The 25,486-nt window shown below is 45.8% G+C and overlaps 1 protein-coding gene and 1 long non-coding RNA gene across 2 annotated transcripts in view; one reads left to right on the top strand and one right to left on the bottom strand.

The window, feature by feature from the left end:
- ABAT (4-aminobutyrate aminotransferase) overlaps window positions 1-23,296 on the bottom strand; it is a 142,167-nt gene extending 118,871 nt beyond the window's left edge. The window contains exon 1 of the mRNA XM_075565310.1: window positions 23,138-23,296. The gene's annotated coding sequence lies outside the window, so the exon portion shown is untranslated. The remainder of the gene's footprint in view (window positions 1-23,137) is intronic.
- Window positions 23,297-23,573: 277 nt separating this feature from the next.
- On the top strand, window positions 23,574-24,867 carry LOC142463060 (uncharacterized). The gene is made up of 2 exons (XR_012787352.1): window positions 23,574-24,308; window positions 24,417-24,867. It is a non-coding gene; the product is annotated as an uncharacterized LOC142463060 (long non-coding RNA).
- The last annotated feature ends 619 nt before the right edge of the window (window positions 24,868-25,486 follow it).

Genomic DNA, 25,486 nt, shown 5'->3' with positions numbered 1-25,486 from the left:
CCCTGTTCCTCCAGACTTTAGAGCAGACATGTGGATTTTTTTCTTTTTCTCTGGTCTAAAAAACCTTCAGGAATTCAAAGAGTGCACCGAGTGACGTTATCTCTCTTTAATAAAGCAACGGTTATCGTTTCTATGAAAAATATGCATGAAGGTGTGTGTGTGTGTGTGTGTGTGTGTGTGTGTGTGTGTGTGTGTGTGTGTGTGTGTGTGTGTGTGTGTGTGTGTGTGTGTGTCAGATACAATTCAAATTGATTCATTCTCTCTCTCAAATGATTATTAATAATTATTATGTGTGCTGCAGTGGCCGATTGCTTCAGCAAACATAGAATCTGCCCCTAAACGTGCACCAGATCTGACACTTCCAGGTCATGTGACCACAATGAGGCGACCAGGCCCTGGATGCCAGAAAACGATGTTGAGGGGGCTCCACTCTCGTTTCGAGCCCAATCGCTTCCCCTCCCCACCACCCCAAGAAAATGAATAAGTGCCTATGACTTATAGTCATGCGGTACCAGGCACGTTGTAAGCACACTGTAAAAGGTTAATATGTTTGTTTCTTGGAGATGGGGGGGGAAGGGGGTTACAAGTCTAAAATTTTGCAAACTAGGGTGGTGGGGGTTTCTTTATCTTTAGGTGAAGACCTCCGAAGCTGAACGGCGTTTCCCCGATTCACTTAGGTAAAAAATAAATAAATGAGCAGAAAATGTTGATGCCTTATGTGCCTTATATAAAAAAAAATCTACAGGGACGTTCAATATAATAATGTTTTCCCCTTGTGTAACGCTCACCGTGTGCGCAGCGCTGTACATAGAATTTTTGCAGGTATGAGTCCCTGCCCCATAGAGCTTACAATCTATTTTTTGGTCCACATGAAGATAAAGTGATTTGTCCAAGGTCACAAGGAGCCGGTACCAGGATTTGAACCAGGCTCACCCTGCTTCGAACTCGGGGGCACTGTTTATAGAGTCGGTGCCGTTACTCACTGAGCCGCTCTTTCACAATCTTTCACATGTTACTGGCAAGGATTAGGGTTCAATCTCTTAATCTGCTAATGAAAAATTTTAATTAATTTACTCCTACACCATCAGGAATAATGAGATAACCTATAACCAACTGTGAAGTGCATCAACGACGCCACGTTGACCGTGTTTTGAAACAGTTCATCTCCCATTGCAACTATAAATGAACAAGTGAAAAGCAATAGATTATTCTTAAAAGGTCTTAATTCCTTTACGGCCGGAGAGACCGACAATGAATCGACGTGGTTAAAAATCAGATTCATATGCAATTCAAGATCATAAAGTAGATGATTATACTGTAGAGGGGTAATGGTATAACACAAACTTGGTGATATATTAAAACACTAGATACTAGATGGCCAAGGTCTGCAAACAGTACCTTGGACCTTGAGCAGTTTTTACAATAACCCTTAGGACGGTAGAACATGCTTATGTAAGGAAAAGGACCCACAACCGGTTGTAACAGTAGTCTATATAACCCCATTTAAAGCAAAGCTCAGGCCAATAGGCATGTTTTCAGGGGGGGGGGGGTTCCGTTGCATCTCTTTATTTAGAGCATTGTCTTAAAGGTATTTTTCCCCAATTTTGCTTGTGTGCCCCATGGTGTAGCCGTCAATAGGAGAAACCAGGCACACATTTATGTTGATTAAGAATCAGTACTTGAAGAGTGGACAAAATGACATTCATTTTTGGAGATTCAAAATCGTTTGAATGGATTGGTCATTGATCCATTTGGAGCAGCACTGGCAATTAAATAAATATCTCCGAGGAGTGTTTATCAGGAAAAGCTGAGACCAACCAAGTCATACTTTTGCATAACTACTGTGAATAACCATGTTGACATTTTGCATTTCCTCTTCAAGCTTTGCATACATTTAGAATGAAAATCGTACCTGAAGCAAATGGTTTTCCTAGGGCCAGGAAAATCTGACGGCTTCATACAAGATAAGAGACTACTACACCTGTGTAAGGATTCTGCTTGTACCGTGCCGGGTTTTCACTACGGTCCAGGTTTTCTGTCTCTCCTGCCCTTTCTGCTCTGTGTGGCCATTTTGGGTACTGGCAGCCTGCTTTATAAGGCTGCAGTTACCATAGGGAGTCGCCGAGCAAAGTTCTGTGTGTTTGCAGCTCCTGTCGGTCTTTGCAGTTACGCCTTATCCTCTTGCTTGTTTTGCATTCCTGTTGCTGACCCCGACCTCACTGCCTTCAGCCTGCCCTGACCTCTGCTTGCCTCCTCAACTTTGCACCTCTGCCGCCAGCCCCGACCCCTGTTTCCATACAGACTACGGATAGTCTTACAGGACTCGGTCCCTGGGTTGTGGTCTGTTTATTTGTATCCCTACCTCAGTCCTGCGGGTCCGGCTCCTGATTTGAGACGAGCACCGTCACAACCTGCCATGTAACCATAACCTGAAAAACCCTGAGCTTTCAATGAAAATGAAGACAGATGAGTTGAGCTTCAACAATTGCCACCAAGAACCAGTTGGGCAAAGGGAGGCGCAGATCAGCAGCATGATTTGTTACATACTGTAGTTTGGCTATTAGTGGGGAGCCTGGCTCACAGGCCAAAATGAACCAGTAGAGAAGTAACAAAAGGTCATTGCTCCCACTGGCACATTAATACTCTGAGCTACTCTGATAACCGCCATTAAAGTACATACAAAAAACTGTGATATTCTGTGCGGGAGCAACTAGGTCTGCTACATCTGTATGGTCTGTTCCATTTTATGCTATTTATGTTGTAAGACAAAAGGCATGATATACCAATGGTACAAGTATAGTCTCAGTAAAGTCTCAGTATGGCGTACAAAGTACCAGTACGTTTTGATTAGTCATTCTCAAGTCATTTTATAGAGCAGTAAAAACCCCAAAAGAAAATGGTAGATTGTGCACCTAAAATCTTCACATGGCAGAGCTGTCCTGTAATATAGGGTTTGATTAAACAGATTGAGAAGTAGGCGCTAGTAGAAATCTCTCTCGCATGTGAAAACATATCAAAAAGGAATAGAAAAACAAATCGATTAGAATAGCTTTTGTGGAAAAAGGAGACCATTCTGGTTTTTCTAGTTATGCAAAATATAGTCATGCTAATATAATACCATATTCTAGATTTATATAAAGAATATTTCTTTAAAACACTCTGGAATGCTATCTACCTCAAATGGTGTGGTCTTCATTTTGCACACATTGATACACAATCTTTGAGCTGGCATCTAGAATAAAGTAGTCCCCACAAAACATTAGGAGGGGACAATTTTATTAAAAATTCATACAAAAAGAAATGTAGGTCTTAACCCGTCTACAGCTTGAGCATTTCACAAAGTACGCATTATAGGGGGTTTTATACCAAAAATATGACATTTTGCTAGACAAATACAAGTGGTTTTGTTTTTTGAATTAGTGAGACTTCATTGAAGTGTTAGAGTCTCTCACTGTTTTATTTAACATCATCCGACTCAACCAGTGACACTCACCCAATATAAAAGCGAGTCGACATGTCTGGATACAAAATCACCACATCATGAAGTCCAATGACATTTTAACGATTATTTATTGATTCCCAAATTGAAAACGTTTTGGGGGTTAATCCCCTTCCTCAGGTAGGGCTAACAGGCAGTGGTGTGAATACGGCTGGATACACCTTTCAATAGAATATGTGGAAGGTGTTGGAGTTTTCCATAGTGCATCATAAATTCAGTGATCAGATTCAAGCTCTTTTTTTTCTGTAGTGCAAAATGCAATAACACTAGCTGCATCTTCCATACCGGTGCCGATCAGCATGTAAGCACAAGACTCAACACCACCATCTTATGTTTATCCTGCTCCCATTGGTAGGAAGCTATGAACCTTCAGTCACTGTGAACAGTGGGAGATTGCAGACATGCCAACTACATGTAAAACAAAAAAAAGCGCTCAGATATATGTCACTCTCAGCAGATGTCAGACCATTTTATCACCACTTCTGTACAAATAGATAGAATGTAGATGTTTAATTGGTAGTGTGATCTTTGCATGTAGTAAACTGAATGTCTCACTTGCTTGGAAGCTCCTATACCCCACATCGACTTGGGAACTAAGATGGGCCCATTTTAATCTGATTTGAAGGTCTGAAAAGAAATGTAGTTCTATGCGTTGTTATAATACTATTCTTTATCCTGAGCATATTCTGCTCCAAAGTATACATGCTGCATTTTCTATGTCAGCGATTGGAACTATGCTTAGGGGCATGAAAGCAAATCACATCCAGAGTAATGAACTCACTCATCTGCACAACTGTTCCTTTTCTGTATTAATTCTTAGATGCATCACACTCAATGGAAAAGCAAGAAGAAATACATCAAAAGCAGCAGCTAGAATGAAATATCAGCATCATTACACAAGTATTGTCAACTAAAAATGCAGTAGGCATCATTGTTCCCATTGTAATGCAATGGAAACTGTCATGTTCTGAATTCTAACACGATATGTTGTGTTATCCTAGGGAACAAAAAGCCCCAATGCAACATCCATATGACAAAGCCTACAGTTATTGTACATACTTATCTGTTTGGCTTCTCATAAGTATGAGTCATTTAGTTAAACGCTTTGGCCAAATCAGTAACTCTGTCAGAATGATGGAGCCACCTGTGCTGAAGCAGGGATATCCTGAAAACCTGACCTGTTGGGGGCCCCCCGAGGACTGGAGTTAGCCACCCCTGTCCCAACACGAACTGTGAAAATTCTCATTTACTGGGCGTTGGGTTCTGAGCTTGCAGTGAGTGAGTGAGTGAGTATGGTCAACTGGAATCAGTTGATTGGAGGTTAGTGACCCCTCCTCCCTGAGCTTAAGCTCACTCCTCCCAGCGTTTTAAGTAGCAGCTTTGTTCATGCATCTGTGGAAAAATGGTCTATTGAGACATTTGTCCCTCCACTGCAGGAGGTAGCTATGTAACACTTTGGCCAAAGCGTTTCACTAAATTACCCATACGTATGAGAAGACAAACAGATAAGTATTTTACTATATACTTTGTCATTTGAATGTTGCTTTGGGGCTTTTTGTTGTACAGTACACAGTACATTTGGTCACACCCAATAATACTCCTTTTGATAGATCTAGATATATAGTGTTTGGGTTCAGAGGACAGAGAATATAATATGCAATATAGTGCGCATGGAGTGCAGGGGGGGGCGGGCAGAGTAAGAGAGCGCTCTGACTAGCGCCACTGAAGCCCACTGACTAGCTCCGCCCCCCAGCATCTGCTTCCTCCTCTCCACCCCTCCTCACTGAGCGACGGTGACTTGACCTGTCAATCACCGTTGCTGCCATTCCCACAGTGCCAGATCTAATTTGGATGTCACTGGAGGTTCGTCACCAGAAGGGAAATTTTAAACAACCGGGCGACCAGTTGTCCGGAACTTTTCCCATCCCTGATCCTGGCAGAGGACACACACTTACCCATTTCAGTCTAAAAGTCTACATTTATCTAGTCTAGTGCAGGGGAGCGCAAACTTTGAGCTGCGCCCCCCTGCCAGCTCCCCCTCATGCCCCTCTCACCTTGTTTGGCAGCGTCAAATGACGCCACGGGTTCACGTGACGTGCTCTTCGTGACCCCGTTGCCATGGAGATGGACATGGGACGTCACTCGCCATGACACTGCGGCGTTATTTGATGTGGCATTTTCATGGCGACACATCCCAGCAACGCTTCAGAATCCCGGTAAGGGAGCTGCAGACGTCTCACGCGATCCCCCGGCATTTAATTTAAATGCACCGGGGAAGAGCGCGGGGTCTCTGCAACCGCCCCTCCAAAAATCCTGCACCCCCGGTCCCCCACTTTGCGCACCGCTGGTCTAGGGAGAGGGAGCGGCTCAGTGAGTAACGACACTGACTGGCACTGAGAGTTTGAAGCAGGGGAATTAATCACTTGAAAGCCCCAAAACGTCCAGATAGAACTTATCTTATGGTCTGGGGGTTACACAAGTTGTATTAGGGACTCTGGTACCCCCTACACTTCAGGTTGTTGAGGGAAAGAGATAGGGTGTCAAATAGAATACAAGCTATTTACACACTAAAAACTGCAACACTGGAATATGTCCCCCAAACCAAGTGTGAAGTATAGAAGCATATTTTAAAATATTTACTGTCCCACCACTACAATACATATATTTGGGTCTATTTTGTGTTGTTTAGGTCACTTTTGTGGCGAGTAACTGGTGCCTTGTCACACACTATTCTAATTAGTTTTAGAATTGGGAGTGGTGTTCATATCAAGAATTGCTTTGCATTTCAAAATATTAGGATATGGTGGTTTGGGAAGTTCGACCACATTGTTCCAGTGGGGAAAAGAGCAAAATCACATTGGGAACTGCTAACAGAATTCTATTCATTACAAAAAACAGCAAACTTTCTAGCTCGCTGCGCTTTTTTATTTGTTTTAAAGAGTATTTATTTGTCTGATACTGCTCAATGTTTATATTGTTCTTGGTGTTTCTGGGAGAAAAAGGAACGCAGCTCTGTAGCACATAATACTGAAAGCATCGGCACAGAAAATACTTCACAGAAATAGCCACTGAGGTTATGTAATCAGCCTGGGCCCTTCTTCATGTCATTTTGTGAGCAATGAAAGGGACACCTCAATACCCTGGATGTAAACAGACTGGCAGCTCTATGATTTATATCACAAATGCCAGTGCAGAGACAGAATCCTTTATTCAAACTCTATTAACCCCCCAGGGAGCAATATACTCATTATACAGGGATATTATTGATAGATTGCAATATGTTCTCATATCCTCAATAAATTAGGAATATAAAAGGAACAATCCAAGCCAGTGATTGTGTGTGCAAAGTTTTGTTTCCCCCCTCCAGGGGTTGAAGCAAGCTGAACCCCATTAATTTCAGCTTCGCGGCCACCCCGCTTCTGGAGATAGTTGCCTTCCAAGGGGTTGTCGGTACTGCTCTTTAAAGCATCCGCGTCATGCGGGCCAATAGGAAGCCGCACCGATGACGTCACAGCTTCCTATTGGCAGCGCTGAAAAGCTGCCATGACGTGACCCCTGCTAGTCGAGCGGCTACCGGCAGTTACTACTGAGGTATCTCCGGAAGCAGGAGGTCCCTGGAGCTGAAGTTAATGGGGGTCTGCAAAGGTGAACGCTTCAATGATATGTAAAAAAAATAAATGTTAACATTACAAAACAAATATCCCGAGCTTTGATTTAAGAAGAAGACAAATGTGCTCAATTCAACTGCTTGGCTCGGCCGATCGCACCAGAACAGAAAGATTTAGCATTTAATCTCAAAGCATTCCTTAACCGAGCGTGTGAAGTGATACGGTAACATTTCATACTTAGAAACATGATTACTAGGACTATAAAATATATTGCTGTGGCCATTAATCATTATGAGACTCCAATGTTTTAATGAACGGGAACGGACCATGAAGCAGAGGAAAGCACCAGCACCTGTGCAGTATTTTGTTTACTAAACCACTTGAGCACCTCTGCCTCCATTTCCCTGCACAACAGATCGCACCCTGCACCCCTGGGGAAATACCCCTGGCTACAGTCATAAGCTGGGGAAGTGGATTTGTTTCTTGCACTTATAATGCTTCACCCCAATCCCCACCATTTTCCAGGTCACTTCTGGGTTTTTTTAACCAGTTTTAATTGCACTGTAGAGGACACATAGCACATTGTGCTTCTACGTGTGAACCCCTTAGGCACTGCAACTAGGACACATCCTATGCCATGGACTATATCCTTGTTTTGTTTCCTCTTTTACCAATAAAGTGGAAGAAATGCAAAGGGCATAGTATAAAATTGGTAGTCCACGAACCTGCTGAATGGGTGTACCTCAGGGGTGGAGCAATTATTTTGGCTTGCAGGGCACTGAATAACACACACACACACACACCTCCCCTACTTGCTCTCCTATTCTCTCTTACTCCTTCACTGTTACCCCCCTCCACTCACACTCTCCCTTCTAACCAGCACCACCTTCTCGCTCTCTGCCCCCCGTCCTTTTTTTTCTTCCTTATATGGCAGAGTGAGCCCACCCAGGCGGTGATTGTAAAAGTTGGGCCCGACTTTCGGTGGGGCCAACCTGCCGTGTTAGGATGACCTGGGTGGGCTCCTGTCGCAAGATAAGGTCCCACACTACAGGTACGGCACAGGGAGGGTGTGTGGAGAGAAGGGGGCTCCTTCTTGTGGCTGGCCGGATAAAATCCTTTGGCGGGTCAGATGAGGCCTACAGGCCGTATAATACCCACCCCTGGTCTACCTTGAAGTGGTTAAAGGCTTAATATGTGTTGGCCAAAAGATTGAACTAAATTACCTATACTTATGAAAAAAATTAATTAACTATATAAATGAATTCTATTTGATGTGCTTATGGTCATATATAATACCCTCCTTTCCATTTCTGTTCAACTTCCACTAGATTAGCAACACATCGTGGATACAACTGAATATCTGTACTGCTGGAGTAAAGCCTACTATTGTTGTATAAAATAGACGATATTACTGTCATCAGGAATGCACAACACAGATTACTATTGACGTAATGGTTCTAGTAAATACAGTATGCTGTCAAGTTGCCCCTCAGTCCTGGAGAAGATGTTAGTTCCATTCAATTGTGTAGCTTAAGTCTTCCTCAGCACATGGAAGCGACCTCCCAGCATACTGCATAGAAGCAGTGGAGTCTACCCATAAGAACATGTAGTATGATGTCATGTTTGGTGCCCAATCTCACAAAAGATGAATGTGAGGGGCTTAAGCTGGAATGTAATAGACAACCTTGTACGTTCAAGTCTAAAGCCTTAGGCTGCGTCCATAGTCGATCCAACGTCGCTCACGTCAAATACAAACTAATGGAGGCAATTGTGCATGTCGATAGTTCGCACGTGTGCGCCGAGGCGACCGATGCGTGGGGAGACAAACTGGTTTGTATTTGCTGTGTGACGGCCTGGTCACGTGCGCGGTTCAGCCAATGAGGGCGAACAACTCATGTGACATCACGGGCACGCCCAACCCTGCAGGACACAGATCACGTGCTCGGTCACGAGAGCCTACTAATGACCTGGCCTTATCCACCACACACACACACACACATACACACACACACACACCAACAGGGGAAGGGAGAGCTGGGACAGGTGTCCCTGGCCCTGGGGCTGTGGGGGGCCTAGCTACCGGTCCTCTCCTTGCCGCTGGCTCGCTCTCAGCTGTGGGCATCCCTCATGACTGTCCCACTTCCAAGCTTCTGAGGCTGGCGCACGCTCTCAGTCTTCAGCCCGCGCGCCGGAAGCAAGCTAGGATCAGCTTCCGGCGTGCACCGGCATGAGAGAGAGGTCCGCAGCTGGGGGAGAGCCAGGAGCGGTGGCAACGAGAGGACAGCCGGGCCCGGCTTCAGACCTTCTCCAAGGTAAGTATCACTCCCCATGGAATTATGTGCCCTAGTTATATTGGTTTTTTAGGTATAGTCATTGATATGAAATCAATAGCCATTTGTGCAATTGAACTTATAATAATATATAATAATAATTTTTTATAATTATCTTCTCCCCCCTTTTTTGCATATTTTGGCATATTTGCATATCCTTGAGTTATAAGTTGTTTTCGTGTTTGATTGAGAATATTATTTGTGTATTCATTTTCACTTTTAATATGTTCAGCCTGTTTATTTATATTGAATATCATCATTTTGTATGTTATCCCTTTTGTATTTAATAGTGCAATGTTAATTACATGTTTGTCGTATATATCATATAGTTCTTGAGTCTGTTTTTGTATTACACACCTATTCAGCTATGTTCGGGTTGCTAGGCAACCCGCAGGGTATTTAACACTGTTAGGTCTATGAGTCAAACATATCCCTTTGAGAAAGTCGCCGCAGAGTGACACGTGTCAGGATGTAGCAGCATCATTGCATCATCATCTTGGGACTGCTGGATCGTGGCCGGACCGCGTCCCTGCTGATGGGGGCTAACAGTGGCAGTAATACACCACAGCTGCCCTGTTCATTGGGATTCAAGGACCCAGGATTCACCGCCATTGAGGGGCAGCTGAGACCGTTCTGGTGCTGATAAGTCTTTCAAAGATACACACTGTGGACTTCACCGGAGGACGTCTCTAGCTCGCTGTGACAATATAGATCACACATTGCTTGTTTATATGCTTCCTTTGTAAGCGAGCTAAATCCCTCCCTTCCCATTTCCTTTATTAAATGTGAAACGTTTTTACGCTATGGGCCGAGCGCTTTCTACTTTTTTCTTGTCTTAGATTCCATATTGGATTTGGTCCAGCCCTCCGAAAGCTGCCTACACCTTACTACTAGTACTACAAGTGTTTCCTACAAACGGGACGTTCAAGGGACTGGTTACTATCTCTGCTTTTTGTTGTTTTGCGCTGTCTATGTATGCATAGTGCTGTGCCATGATTTTATGTATTTGTGGGGTGTTTTTTTTTTTATATGTATTTAGGGAGTGGGGGGGGGGTTGGTATGTGTTTGGGGGGTTTGTATGTATTTGGGGGTATGTTTTTTTGTATGCATTTGATGGGTTGTATGTATTGCCATGACAACGGGACGCTACGACGTGAAGATGCCATGACAACTTGACACCGCGTGACGTTTTATAGCGTCCCGTTGTCATGGTAACACAGCGTCATTTGATGCCGCACAGCCATTTTGACAGGAGCTGCAGGGGAGGCACTTGCAAGTTGCAGGGGAGACGCAGGAGAATGGTGGGAGACGCCACACCACCCCGCCGCAGGTAAGACTCGGGGGAGGGGGGGAGTAACTGTCTGTTTTGGGCGAGTGGTTTTTTTTGGGTTTTTTTAGAATTTGTCGAGCTTGTTGATGATCAATACATAATTAAAGCGCCACTGTCCTGAATGACCAATTCACTTGCAATTTGGGAGAAGACTAAATTTAGGTGCTCTCTAACAAAAAATTAATTAAAGTCCCCCTTTAATTAATCCCTGTTCTCCCCCCCCCCTCCCTCCTGATTTAGGTTCAAACTTTTTTTTTTTTTTTTTTTACAAGTCTGATTATCATTTCTATATGTATTTGAATTGTACAACAGCTGTGATTATTCCGAATATGAAACTATGTACTGATACATATCAGAAACTTCAATAAAATTTGAGAGTTATAAAAAAAAAATGTAAGATGGCATTAGTAGTTAAATAAAAAAAGAAAATGCATACAGTGATCTAATACTGCAGAACCGATTTACATAAAATATAGGATTTTTCACGTTTTGCTGCTGTAACAGTGCTCCACAAAAAAATGTGCACTACTAAAAATGATCTACAAACGTGATCTTATCCTCTAAGATTATATGGTTACAGTGATCTCAAAGTCTATGGCCTTACTCCAAGCTTCCATATAGCGACCAGTAAACTAGCATGGCTGAAGTGAGAAATCTTCCTAGTGAGCGGCTTCACGATGTCGCTTCTGAAGCAGCATATGGAGTGGTCATCAGAAAGGGAGATGGTGGATTAGCAAAGGTAATCTAGCCCAGCAGCTAGAAAATATAACCAGGGTCCATGACTGCTGACAGATACTGATGGATGAGGCAAGTCGCTTAGCAGACAGCTAATCTAACCCGACTAAAATAACCAGCGGGATATGCACCAATTGCACCGCTAAAGGATTCGGACTGCATCCCGATGTATGTATTTTATGGAATTAAAAACACAAGTATACAGAAAAAAAATAAGCTAGTGATAGGAAAATACAATAAAGTAGCAGTCTGCTCTGCTCGCCATGGTTTTGTTTCCCAACTAGACAGAGTGGTCCTCTAATGTCCACTGCCCCTCCCGGGTTCCCAGGGCACATGACATTTTGACCACCTGGAAAAAAATGCTTTTTTCCGGCGACCTACAGAATGCGACGACTTTGCGAGTTCCTAATAATGACCCGGCAGTCAAGTTCTCCAATAAACTAGAATAATAATACCAATAGCAAAAGGTCTGCTCCGAGGGAGCCCTGAGTTCAGCTAATCTATAGAGAGGTAACTAAATAGTAAAAATAACCATTACAAGTTAATAATTATTATGTTGAAATCCAAATTGCAAAGGTCAGCAGGAGATACCGGTGTTAAAGCCGCAGTCCAAGCTGCCTTTTTCTGTAATTTCTTCTTTTTTTTTGCACCTTTAATATGTGCATCAATACAATAAACACAGTGATAAGTAATTAGCTAAGCTGCCGATCAATCGGCGAAGATTCGGCACGTGGGTTCACTAAATGGGTGCAGAGGAGTATTGATTCAGTATCTGTGACTTTGTAAATGGTTGCTATAGAAACAAGGCTTGCTACATTATAATACATTAAAAATGCAGTCATTCAGAGTTGTTTAAAAAATAAGTGCTACAAGTATTTTCTCATAGTACAGAACGAATTTATTTATGTAGGATATTGCTTGGTCTGTAGCTTTAAGAAGTGCAGTATATAAGAAGGTATGTTTCCTTTTGGGACATACAGTACTGATGTAAGGAGCTGCAGGCTGGGCGAGTCCAGTCCTAACCTTGTGCAGTACCACTGTGTTACACAGCATTTTCCTAAACAGAGGTTAACCCTTTGGGTGCTGGAGGAGTCGCGATGCCCGAGTGCCACGGCTCCTCAAAGACAGTGCGGCCATTTTGGAGTAAACAGGAAAGGCAGCCTACTCCATTTCCTTAATACGTGGAACGAAATCTAAGCTTAAAACAAACACCCTCCGTGGGCAAGACGTAGTGCCAATCCCAATGATGTAGTGATTACTTCCCGAGGAACCCAAAGGGTTAATATAGAAATTTCATTCAGAAGCAGAAATAATCCTCTCCAGAGCTGCGCACTGCAGCAATGCGCTTGTAACTGTCTTCTTCATGAAACGGTGGCAGTGCTGACCGGAGCGCTATCGCACAGAAACGGTCAATCAAATCGATGGCAGTTTCAGTGCGATAGATCCCCGCTCAGCACTATCAGAGTTTAGTGAATAAAACACCATAGCCCAAAGTGGTTCTTTCGAATTTATTTAGCCTACTGCATAATGCTCATAAAAAACACATGTACAGCTATAGCAAGACTAACACTTTCCGTGACCGCGAGATGGCGCGAGATGACAACCGCGTGAACACTTTGCTATCCGCCGGCGAGCCGAGGCTACGGTCAGCCGGAATAATTATTATAATGTTAGTGCCGTTCAGCACACGAGGCCAGCAGTTGGCGCACTCATTTCTTCGCCTGTGATACTCGTAGCGCGAGGGGGGAAATGCCGACTGCAAATAAATGCCAGGAATTTACAGTTGGCGTTTTGCAGCACTGAATAAAGTACGTCTTGTTACATCTGTAGGCCTGGAGTCACAAAGCTGCTAACCGAGGTCTCATAACATCACGCTACCTAAAACAGACTGTATTTTCCCTAAGGTTAAGGCGTATCCTCAAAGCCAATTATGTGCAAAAACAGCAGCCAGAATACATCTCATTAGCATAGTTCTAGTGTATTGTTGCCAATAATGTGACACAGGTGGCCCAATCATTTTGGCTGTATGACCTGTGCTGAAGCACAGGTATACTTAAACCTGGGCTGTTAGTGGGCCTGGAGGACTGAGGGGAACCACTGTTCTAGGGGAAGGCAAGTTAGACCAGTCCCCTTTCTGTCAGGCAGAGGGCGTGGTAGTCATGTGAATTCTGCTGATGACCACAGGTGTCGGCAGACCTCTGGCACTGTAAAGGCTAATGCATAAGCCCCATAACAGTCATATTATGATGCAGTGTTTTTAACCTATACATAAAACTCGTAATCTCTTTCAAAATGAGCGATTAACAGAATTTTTTTATTTTTTTATTTTTAAAGGTAGTTCTGCTTCAAGAACAATTCCAGAAGAAGCTGGATTTCTTTGGTAATGATTCTCAATAAACTGCAGCTTCTCTGAAACTTCCAGTTTTATAAATGACGACATCACAAAGCAAAGACCATTGCCATGTGATGAGAGATTACATTCATTTGTATTTTTTATATTTTAGTGCTTCATTTTAAAAGGGTGTAGTCAGCCTTAAAAGGATAATCAAACCATATTGCATACTGGTTATAAAATAATGACATACGTGTGTGCTTCCTAGATCACTTGTCATTCCTAAAATCTGATCTGGCTTGTGTTTTATACTTGCATGTCTTTAGTTATATAGCAGTTCAAGGGACACAGGGCACAAACGGATTAGAAATAACTAACTCATTTATTGAGCCAAAATAATTTTTTTGCTCAATAAATTAGTTAGTTATTTCTAATCCGTTTGTGCCCTGTGTTCCTTCAACTACTACTTGCATTGAATTGATTACAGGCTATCGTTCAAACACAGGAGCACCGGTAATTGTATCATCTTTTATTATATATATATATATATATATTTATTTTTTTGGTGTGCAGCATTTATTTCATATACTTGGACTTTAGTTATATAACGCCGTAATGTACATAGCGTGGCACAGCAGTAACACACGTGACAATCATATAAATAACAAATAACAGATCATGGGAATAAGTGCTTCAGACAAAGAACCATTTAGGAAGAGTCCCTGCTCCGAAGAGCTTACAATCTAATTTGTTAGTAGGAAGAACGTACAGAGAGTGTAGGAGGGCGTTCTGGTAAGTGCGTCTGCAAGGGGCTAAGGTTTATGTATGAAGTGTTAATCAGCATGGAGCTGCTCATATGCTTCTTCAAGCAGGTGGGTTTGAGGTGGGTCTTAAAGGTGGATAGAGAGTGTTCTAGTCAGGTGTTGAGAGGGAAGGGCATTCCAGAGGTGTGGGGCAGTGAGAAAGGTTTAAGGCGGGAGAGGGCTTTAGATACAAAGGGGGTAGAGAGAAGACATCCTTGAGCAAAACGCAAGATTCAGGATAGTGTATAGCGAGAAATTAGGGCTGAGATATGAGGAGGAGCAGAAGAGTGTAAAGCGTTAAAGTGAGGAGGAGAATTGTGCATGATAATGGATTTTATAGGAAGCCAGGAGAGGGATTTCAGCAGGGGAGACGCCGAGACAGATTTAGGAAAGAGTAGAGTGATTCTGGCAGCAGTGTTTAGGATAGATTGTAGGGGAGACAGGTGAGAGGCAGGAAGGCCGTACAGCAGGAGGTTACAGTAATCAAGACGGGAGAGAATGAGGGCCTGAGTCAGAGTTTTAGCAGTCGAGCAACAGAGGAAAGGGCGTATCTTTGTTATATTGCGGCGGAAAAAGCAACAGGTTTTACAAATGTTTTGAATGTGAGGGGCGAATGTGAGAGAGGAGTCGAGTGTGACCCCTAGGCAGCGTGCTTGGGCAACTGGGTGAATGATCGTACTTCCAACAGTAATGTTAAAGGAGGTAGTAGGGCCAGGTTTGGGAGGAAGTATGAAGAGCTCTGTTTTTGCCATGTTAAGTAGAGGGTCATCCAGGATGATATAGTAGAGAGACATTCAGAAACGTTGGTCTGTACAGCAGGTGTAAGGTCAGCGGTTGAAAAGTACATTTGTGTGTCAGCATAGAGGTGATATTTAAACCCAAGAGATGTGATTAGGTCACTTAGAGAGAGTGTATAAAGAGGGGGGGAAAAAGAGAAGAGGTCCCAGGACAGAGCCCTGGGGTACCCCCACAGAGAGATCGATAGAGGAGGAAAAGTTAGCAAAAGAAACACCGAAAGTACGATGGGAGTAGTAGGAGGCGATCAAGGATAGAGCTTTGTTACGAATACCAAAAGTATGGAGAAAGTGAAGGAGAAGAGGGTGGTCCACAGTGTCAAATGCTGCAGAGAGGTCGAGTAATATGAGCAGAGTGTAATGACCTCTGTCTTTGGCAGCATGGAGGTCATTAGTAATTTTAGTGAGTGCTGTTTCAGTGGAGTGAGCAGTGCGGAAGCCAGATTGTAGAGGGTCTAGGATAGAATAGGTGTTGAGAAAATGGAGCTAGCGAGAGACTATAAGGTATTCAAGAAGTTTAGAGGCAAAAGGCAGGAGGGAGACAGGATGATAGTTATAAAGACAGGTTGATCAAGCTTGCTGTTTTTGAGTAATGGTATCTGTTGCATGTTTGAAAGAAGAGGGAAAGGTACCAGAGTAGAGGGAGGAGTTAAAATGTGTGTGAGCATAGGGATTATAGTAGGAGCAAGAGGTTTTAGGAGATCGGAGGGAATGGGGTCAAGAGGGCAGGTAGTAGAGGGAGAAGAGGAGATCAGCAACGACATCTTCATCTGTGATAGTGGAAAATGAGTCAAGGAACGCAGGAGGAAAGTTAGGAAGAGGTGTAGGATAGGAGGAGGATACAGAGGGGATGATGGAATCCACCTTTTCCTTGAAATAAGCGGCAAAGTTCTGAGGTGAGATGGAGGAAGAACAGGCAGCAGAGGGTGGTCTGAGTAGGGAGTCAAAGATAAAGGATAGTCTGCGTGGGTTAGACTTGTGCGTGTTGATTAGTGAAGAAAAGTAGGTTTGTTTAGCTTTAGAGATGGCAAAGTTCAAACAGGATAGCATAAATTTGTAGTGAAGGAAGTCTGCGAGAGTGTGAGATTTCCTCCAGAGGCGTTCAAAGGAACGAGTGCAGGAACGCAGCATGTGGCAATTTAGCCAGGGTCTGGGGTTAGAAGGGCGAGAACGGCAGAAAGAAAGCGGGCCATGAAGATCAAAAGAGGACAGGGCAAAGTTATAGTTCCTGACCAGGTTGTCAGGGTCTGGAGCAGGGCTGAGAGGGAGGAGCGTAAAGTGGAATCAAAAGCTGGTAGGGTAATAGAGCGCCGGTCTCTGCAGAAACAAGGGGTAGATGGAGGTGGAGAAGGGGAGAAGTGAGAGGGAGAAAATGAGATGAGGTGATGGTCAGAGGAAAGGGGGAAATGGAGAAGTCAGAGTGGGAAAAGTTTAGTGAAAAACAGATCTAGCTAGTGGCCATCCTTGTCCACTGTTGAAGGCCAAAAGAAGAGGTTAGAGAGAGAAAGCGGGAAGCCAGGGGAGAGAGGGGTCATCAATGTGGCAGTTGAAGTCCCCAAGGAGAAGAACAGGGGATTCTGAGGAGAGAAAGAAAGAGAGCGAGGATTCAAAGTGAGAGAGAAAGGCAGGAGGGCGAGTAGAGGTAGGTGGGCGATAGATGACCACCACGTGGACAGGGAGAGGAGATCTGGACAGTGTGAGCCTCAAATGAGGGAAAAGCAAGAGAGGGAGGAATAGGAAGGGTTCAGTAACGACAGAGTGGAGAGGAGGAGCCCCACGCCTCCACCCCTGCCATCAGGTAGCAGATTGTGGAAGAAAGAAAGGCCACCATAAGAGAGGGCAGCTTCCAGAACAGAGTCGGACTGAGTGAGACAGGTCTCAGTTATAGCAAATAGGAGCAGAGAATGAGAGAGAAGTCATGCACAGAGAGGAACTTGTTAGAAAGGGAGCGAGCATTCCAAAGGGCACAGGAGAAAGGGAGAGAGGATGGTAGGGGGTGGGTATGAGGTTAGAGGTGTTGACACCAGGAGTAGAATTTGTATGTAGGAAGCGAGAAGAGCATGTAGAAATAAAGACAGGGACCAGGACTGGGAGAGATATCCCCAGAAGCAAGGAGGAGAAGCATGGATAGAAAGAGAATGTGTGAGGAGGATTTGTGGGGTGTCTTTTAGTGCAGGGGGTATAGCTGTGTAGTGTCAGAGGGCGCAGGTAAAAAAGGAGTTAATGTGAACTGAGAAGTGGTGAAGGAAGGAGATATGGAGATATATGAGTAGAGTTAGGCACGTTCTATAGTGCCGGGCGCGTGCTATACCGCGCACGGAATTTTAGTTGGCTGACATCAGTCAGCCTTCCTATACAAAGGCCGCATGCACGGCAGAGAGAGGGGAGCCGACAGACAGCGGCGAAGATGAGGAAATTCATCTTTTCGAGTCGCTGCCGGCGCTGTGTGTGTGTGTGTGTGTGTGTCTGCACAAGTCTAATACATTTTTTCTTTTTACTAATTTTTTTAAAAATAAATTACAGACACACAGACACACAGACGAAAAGCATGTGGCACGTGCACGCGCGTTCGCATAGGTACGCACGGTCGCATGCTGTATATAACAGCCCTTAGAGATATAATGAAGCTGGTAGAAAGAAGTACAGTACGTATTTTGAAAAGAAGTGAAGTCAAAGCAAATATAAAAATAGTAGCAGCGGCTTTGCAGCAATAGTTTAGTGCTGAGATGTGCAGTCTGGGATAGATAATGTCCTACTTTCCAGCGTAGTCCAAATCCAGGATTCAGGGCCAATAGGTGTTGTGTTGTCCACTCCCTGTGAACTCTGTTGAACTCCCTGTTAAACTCCACGCTGCTTGCCATTTAAAAAAGAGGCCACGCTGCCGCTAAGCGAGCTCATGCTTGAGCGGTGACGTCACCAACTCTCCAAGCATGAGCGATCGCTGTCCTGCAATCATTTTAGAGCAGCAGCGGGGTGCGTGGGGGGGGGGGGGGAAGGGAGGGGGCGTGTCATTGGTTGTGTGTGTGTCTGTCCCTCCATTCTCTCCTCCCCCCCCCCCCCCTTCCACCTCTCTGCTCTGCCTATACTGCCTCTCTGTCCCCATTTGTCAGAGCAGGGTCATGTGACCCTACTCTGCGCTCGAAAGTCAAATTGAACTGTCTCCCCAAGCACCAAGCTTGGGAGAGCGTACGTGCCCACGTGCCACGTGGACGTGAAGGTGGATTGAAAGAGGCAAGCGAGTCAAGCATGCTCAGCGCCAGCCTTACATGCAGGCTGCTGCCCCCTGCATAGGCTGCTTCCCCAGTGTGTCTTTGGCTATCTAGGTCAGTGATTCCCAACCAGGGTTCCGTGGAACCCTGGGGCTCCCTGAAGCAGTCTCAGGGGTTCCTCCTATGGACCACAGACCCCCCCTCCCCCTGTGGGGGTGGGGTTTTTTGGTATGTATTTTGTAGGGTGTATTGAGAGAGAGTGGGGTAATTGACGGAAGGTAGGGGTGAGTGAGAGAAGAGAGCGGGGCAGGAGGGAGTGAGGAAAAGAGGGAGTGAGGAAAAGAGGGAGTGAGACGCAAGGGATAAATACATGCAAGGCGGAATAGGGGGGGAGAGTTAGTGAGATGGATGGGAGAGAAATACATGGATATATTGTGGGAAATAGAGGTGGCTCGTGAGGTGTGAAGTTTTGTGACTGACCCGTCGAACCTAATATGTGTCAGCCAGATAGGGGTTCCCCGAGATTTTTCAAAATACTTCAAGGGTTCCTCCAAACAAAAAAAAGGTTGGAAATCACTGACCTGGGTCTTAGTCCTGTATTATAATAATGGGTCGCGCGCACACCCGACGCTCCTGCAGCCCCAGTGATTTGTGGTTATCCCTGCAGGAGATTGGGAAGGCGTGGCTGACACGTCACAAAGCTGGTTCGCCCTCATTGGCTGAACCGGTTGACGAAACGCTGACATCATGCAACAGCGCTTGAAAAGACACAAATGTTTGTCTTTTCTATTTGCGTCCGTGCCATCGCGCTGTGCGCACGCGGCCGCACTGTCATAGAAAGACAGGCAATTGTCATTGGCGTACGCAATCGCCTTTACCCTATCATCAGCCTTACAAGTCACCTGACTGAATTAAGTGCTACCCTGACAGCGCAATAAGCACATAAAATGGTATTTCTAAACAGACTGGTGTCCTACTTAGGTGTTACAAGTTGAATTTACCAACAATGCTGGCTTTGGGCATTGTACATTAATGTACATTTTGTTGGTGATGGTTTAATGATGGTTGGGTGAATTGGAGAGACAGGATTCAAATATGGTTTATCTAGGTTTTACAAGTTGAATTTACTAAGATAGTAAATAAAAACGTTTATTGGAAAGAAATAGGCTACATAAACTTTCCTAAAGAAAGATTACAAGTCTTAATTGTATCTCATAGTTTGCAATTCTCCACTCCTGTTAAACCATCACCAACAAAATGTACATTAATGTACAATGCCCAAAGCCAGCTTCCTCTAACCTTGGCCTTCATCTCTATGTTCGCCAGAACGGATTATAAGGTCTTTGGAGCAATAATGATTGTGCCTGTGAAATATGTACAGTATATCCTTGTATCTATACTCTTACTCGCATCATTACCCACCTAATAACCATATTATTACACATGTAATTCATATTCCATAAAAATTCTCCCACTAGCAAAGTCTACATATATAAAATATATCTTTCTACATATTCGATTTGTTAATTCAACCTAATTTTTTATGGATTAACCTTTCAAACCCTACACACTTTCCCTACTTGTGTTTTATACTGAGTCCCTGTGAATCATTTCTTACAAATTCAATAGAGGTATTTAAAAAAAAATTAAAAGCCACACAACATCATAAGTACAGTACTGAATTTTCTGTCACTGCTAAATAAAATACATTGCTATTTTGGACAAGTTGTTTACATAACACATTCAATTTAATCAAGATCCTTGTAATTTTGAGATGAAGACCTGTCCAAAGTGGCAGAGCTTGATCCATTTCACAAATATTGTACCCCAGTTTTAAGGTTCAACACTCTGCTGCGTCCTTCAGTATGTACAAATGTATGTAAGCATGCGAGAGATTAAAAAACAAGACAAGAGTTAAATGGGGGGGATGAAATCAGAAAAACATTGGAGCAACTTGGAGAAGAGAGGCTTGCAACTGCAGTACCTGGAAGATCATTAAGGAGGCTTCATCCAGCAATGGATCGATAAAGGATGATGATGATGATGATGATATAATAGGCCTCGGCCATGTTTGCTGCTTGCTTGCGGAAGCGTGCTGACGCGCGCTCCCGCTCAGCACTGAGCCCCTACAGCCGCAATTAGAGCGGCTTTAGTAGGGGCTCACCTGCGCTTCCGCGCGCTTGCGGAAGCGCAGGTCTTAGGCCCAGGGCATGGTTACTGCTTGCTTGCTCTCGCTTGCTCTCGCTTGCTGCTGCTTGCCACTGAGCCCCTACAGTCGCAATTAAAGCGGCTTTAGTAGGGGCTCGCGCATGCTTTCCGTTGCTTGCTGAGGCGCGCTTGAACAGAGCCGACAGTGAAATTTTAAATTCACGTGCTGAGTCCGCTCACGTGACGCCTCAGCAACCAATGGAAGGAGAGCAGGGAAATGTGAACGGGGTCTGGCGCCAGCGGAGTGAGTGTACCTTCTGCCCGATCCCTGTGGCTGTCAGCCTGCGGGAGATGGAGGGGGCTTGCGCCGCCGGGGGGGAGCGGGTGATGTTCCTCCATCTGCCCGATCCCTGTGGCTGTCAGCCTGCGGGAGATGGAGGGGGCTTGCGCTGCCGGGGGGGAGCGGGTGATGTGCCCCCTTCTGCCCCGTGTGTCTGTGTGTGTGTGCATGTATGTGTGTGTGTGCATGTATGTGTGTATGTGTGTATGTGTGTGCATGTGTGTGTGCATGTGTGTGCATGTGTGTGTGCATGTACCAGTGTGTATGTGTATGTGTGGTGTGTGATGTGTGTGCGCGAATATATTTATCAAAGTTGCACAATGTTAATAAATAATTTACTCTCACATGTCTTTTTTTAAATTTTTTAAATATTATATAACACACACACACACACACACACGTTCCCCAGTGACACACAAACACACAGATCACTTCAAAGTGACACACACACACAGTGATACCCGCCTCCCAAGCGCTTGCTGTCTCCTCTGCAAGGACAGCAAAAAGCTCCTGGTAGAGCAAGCGGCAGCAAGCGAGAGCGAGCGGCAGCACCTAAGCGCTTACTATGTCCAAGGCCTTAGGGGAATTTAAAATTCCCCCGCTTGCCAGCGAGACAGGCCGGTCACGTGAGCGGTTTGCCCAATGAGGGCGAACCAGCTCCGTGACGTCACTGGCCCGCCCCCGGCCAGTGACGCGCCCGCCCCCGGCCCGCCCCCTGACGGCCTGCTGAGAGCACGTGCGGTAAGCAACCGCAAGGCCAGGGAAAGCACCCGCTTTCCCTGAGCCTCAGCGCGCCTCAGCGAGCAAGCAGGGAGCATGGACTCGGCCATAGACAGACGGTAAAGGTGCAGCGATTCCAATCTCTGAGGTTCAGCCTACCATGCCCAGCTAATGGGTCAAGATGGGACATAATGACAACACAGGGACCACATATATTTGTGATGGAACCCAGGATACATCTGAAAACATGGAGATTCCTGCATCTTATTTGAAAAGATGATTGCAATCTCAATGCATCTGTGCAGATTACACAATTCAAATATATGGTAAAATACATTTGTTCTGTCAGATAAAATGGCTCACAGGATCCAGCCAGGACGGGTCTATCTGAGGTTACACAGGATCTCACAATGATGATGGGTGATGATGGTGGGTGATGGTGATGCCCTAGAATGCCCTCACCCTCCAATCATTACACCAAGGACACTACTCATGTAATCACTCATGGGACAACATATCAACATCTGGGAAACACAGAATAAATGGTTATTAATACATTAAAGATGCTATTGGCCATTGTTTTATGGGGATGGACAGCTCAGATAGTTAACCAGTTTAATACAGCCATTAGGTGGTTAAGTAAATAGAAAAATAATCTTGCAGTTTTTTTGCTGCTGCAATGTGAATAAATTGTGCCATTTCCCACAGGGAATAATAACACCGTCTCACGGAACAAACCGCAGCGCGGGCAGCCTGCCCCGGGGGGTGCGCGAGAGGCAGCCTGCCCCGGGGGTGCGCGAGAGGCAGCCTGCCCCGGGGGTGCGCGAGAGGCTGTCCCCCGGGGGTGCGCGAGAGGCAGCCTGCGCCGGGGGTGCGCGAGAGGCTGTCTCCCGGGGGGTGCGCGAGAGGCTGTCTCCCGGGGGGTGCGCGAGAGGCAGCCTGCCCCGGGGGGTGCGCGAGAGGCTGCCTGTCCCGGGGGTGCGCGAGGTTACCTTGGATATAACGCACGCACAGACCGCAGCGGTGCCCGGGGGTGAGAGGATACCTTGGATATAACGCACGCACAGACCGCAGCGGTGCCCGGGGGTGAGAGGATACCTTGGCTATAACGCACGCACAGACCGCAGCGGTGCCCGGGGGTGAGAGGATACCTTGGATATAACGCACGCACAGACCGCAGCGGTGCCCGGGGGTGAGAGGATACCTTGGATATAACGGTTACACCTGAGGAGGAGGAGGGGGGGGGGCAGGGGAGTAACAGAAACACGAGCGGCGCCGCCGCCACTCACCTCCCCGCTGTGCGGCTGGCTGCACGGATCCGGCCTCCCCGGTAACGGAGCGGGCACAGCAGCGATGTGACGGCCGCGGACAGGACTCCCTCACCCCCACTCCCCGCACGCTCAGGGGGCCGGCCCCGGCTGTCACACTGCACGCGAGGACAGCCACACGGACCAATCAGATTCCGCGGCTCTCTGGGGGGGCTCACACCCACCGCGTAGAGTGAACCAATGAAACCACAGGGGGCGGGGTTTCAGAAGCCACGCCCCCCCGCCCCCCTCGGCAACCAATGGGTTGAGGGGTAGGGTGGGTGTGTAGCCCCTTGATGGGCGGCAGTGGGAGCGGGTTTGAGCCGGTGTGGCTGGGAGATCTCAGTAACAAGTGACGTCATTAGCATGGTCCGAGTTACTGACAGTTCTTATTATTTCCATATGAAGTGAGTGTAACTGACACAGGCCACGCAGGGCCCTCATTGCACTCACATATTCCAGCAGTTCCATCCTGGGGCCTGGCACATTTAAAGTAAAGATGTTACCTCCATGTGAAGTAGCAGACTTTATTGTTTTCCCTCCCAATACGGGATCCCGGATTTTAGGTTTTCACGGGAACACCGCAGAGTGATCCCCTTCCTGTTAAAAAAGTGATTGTTGTTTATTTGTAAAGAGCCAACATATGCCACAGAGCGGTACAGTGGGGTTACACGTAGGGTTGCCAGGCGGCTTCTCCAAAAATACTGGACACAATAGTGAAAGGTGTGACGCGCTACACACACGCACGCAACTCTCCATGCTGTTTCTTCCTCTCCTCCACCTCCTCCTGATTGGCTGCTATACCCAGCAGCAGCCAATCAGAGTGGAGGACACTGCCCAGCCCCCTAGCAACAGCCCTGCCCTGGGGAAATCCTGCACCCCCCCCCCCCAAGTCGGTCAGGTCACCATGTCCAGGCATTACCATGTATTGTTCACACATACATGTCCAATATTACCGCTCATTTTTTTACTGGACAACGTGTCCAGATATAGAACAGTCCAGTTCAGTACTGGACATGTACTGGACAAACAGATACAGAAGTAACGAGGGCCCTTGTCCTGAGTGCTTACAATCTAGAGCAGAGTTTTCCTACTCCAGACCTCAAGGACCACTAACAGTGCAGGTTTTAATGCTATGCTCTCATTGGCACAGGTAGGGTTGCCAGACGTCCCATATGGGACTGTCCCTTTTTGCTTTCAATAGATTGTCCAGTTTGTCCCCGAAAGGTCTGTCGAGACGCATGATTGTCCCGTATTTCAGGGGCGATGGAACAACTCGGGGACAAAGGTCCGTCAGGCAACGACGGGAGGAGAAGGATTGCATGCAGAAGGTGTTGGATGGTGGATGCGAAGGAGGACCATGGCGGCAGCAGCAGAGGGTCAGTGGTGGAGCCTGCCACCGTGGTATGACCCGAAAGTCAATTACAACTTCCAGTGTCAAAGCAAAAATAGGAGGAATGAACCTCCAAGGCTGGTGCTGCAAAGAGCCTGGGCAGGAAAATGGAACAAAAGAGACCATGTTAACCCTTGAATGAATAGGGTGCCGAGAGTCCGTGGAAAAGACTGAGGCTGCTGCAGGAGAAATTCAATAAGTCCACTGTGTAAAGGGGCAGACTGATGACATGGATAGCCGGTAGTCCCGGATAGCGGCACCGCCAGAAACCCCGCAGCAGAGTGAACCCGCACTGAGAATAAAGTCCATCCTGAAATCACGCAGCAAATCTTAAGCGTTTTTTTTAGTTATATATAGCAGTGTACTCACGGACCCATGATTGCGGGTAGGTAACTCCCGGACCCATGATTGCGGGTAGGTAACTCCCGGCACCCAGGCGTGCTTCCTTATTGTAGTATAGTAACGACATAAAAAGGATCAAAAAGGAGCACAGCAAAAAAGCGAGGACTGGCGGCAAAAAGTAGAAAAATAACAACGTTTTATTGACGCATATGAGCCTGAGAAAAAATGAAAACAAGCCACGAACATGTTTACCGCCAGTGTGGCGCTTTGGCAAAGGTCACTACGGCGGGAAACGCGTTCGAGGTTTCTGTTTTAAATTTTTCTTAGGATAATAGGGAGCCCCCGCTTCTGCTAGATATGCTGTGTGAGCCGTGCTCCTGGGAGGGTAGAGGTAAAAATGGCAAAAAGAGAAGGGACCCAAGTCAAGCACTCGAGCTCACGCTCTGATGAATAAATGGTAATAATTAAAACAAGTTTAATTCATACAACATACTAAAATAAAGGGTGTTAAAATGACAAACTGAACGCGTATTGGATCTAGTGCTGAGTATAGTATACACTCAGGATCCTAACATAAGGTGGGTGGCTGGTGCTAT

This window comes from Ascaphus truei, chromosome 11, assembly GCF_040206685.1.
Source record: "Ascaphus truei isolate aAscTru1 chromosome 11, aAscTru1.hap1, whole genome shotgun sequence".
Classification (NCBI taxonomy): Eukaryota; Metazoa; Chordata; class Amphibia; order Anura; family Ascaphidae; genus Ascaphus; species Ascaphus truei.
The sequence above is the reverse complement of the archived record's forward strand: the minus strand, read 5'-3'. Positions and strand labels throughout refer to the sequence as shown.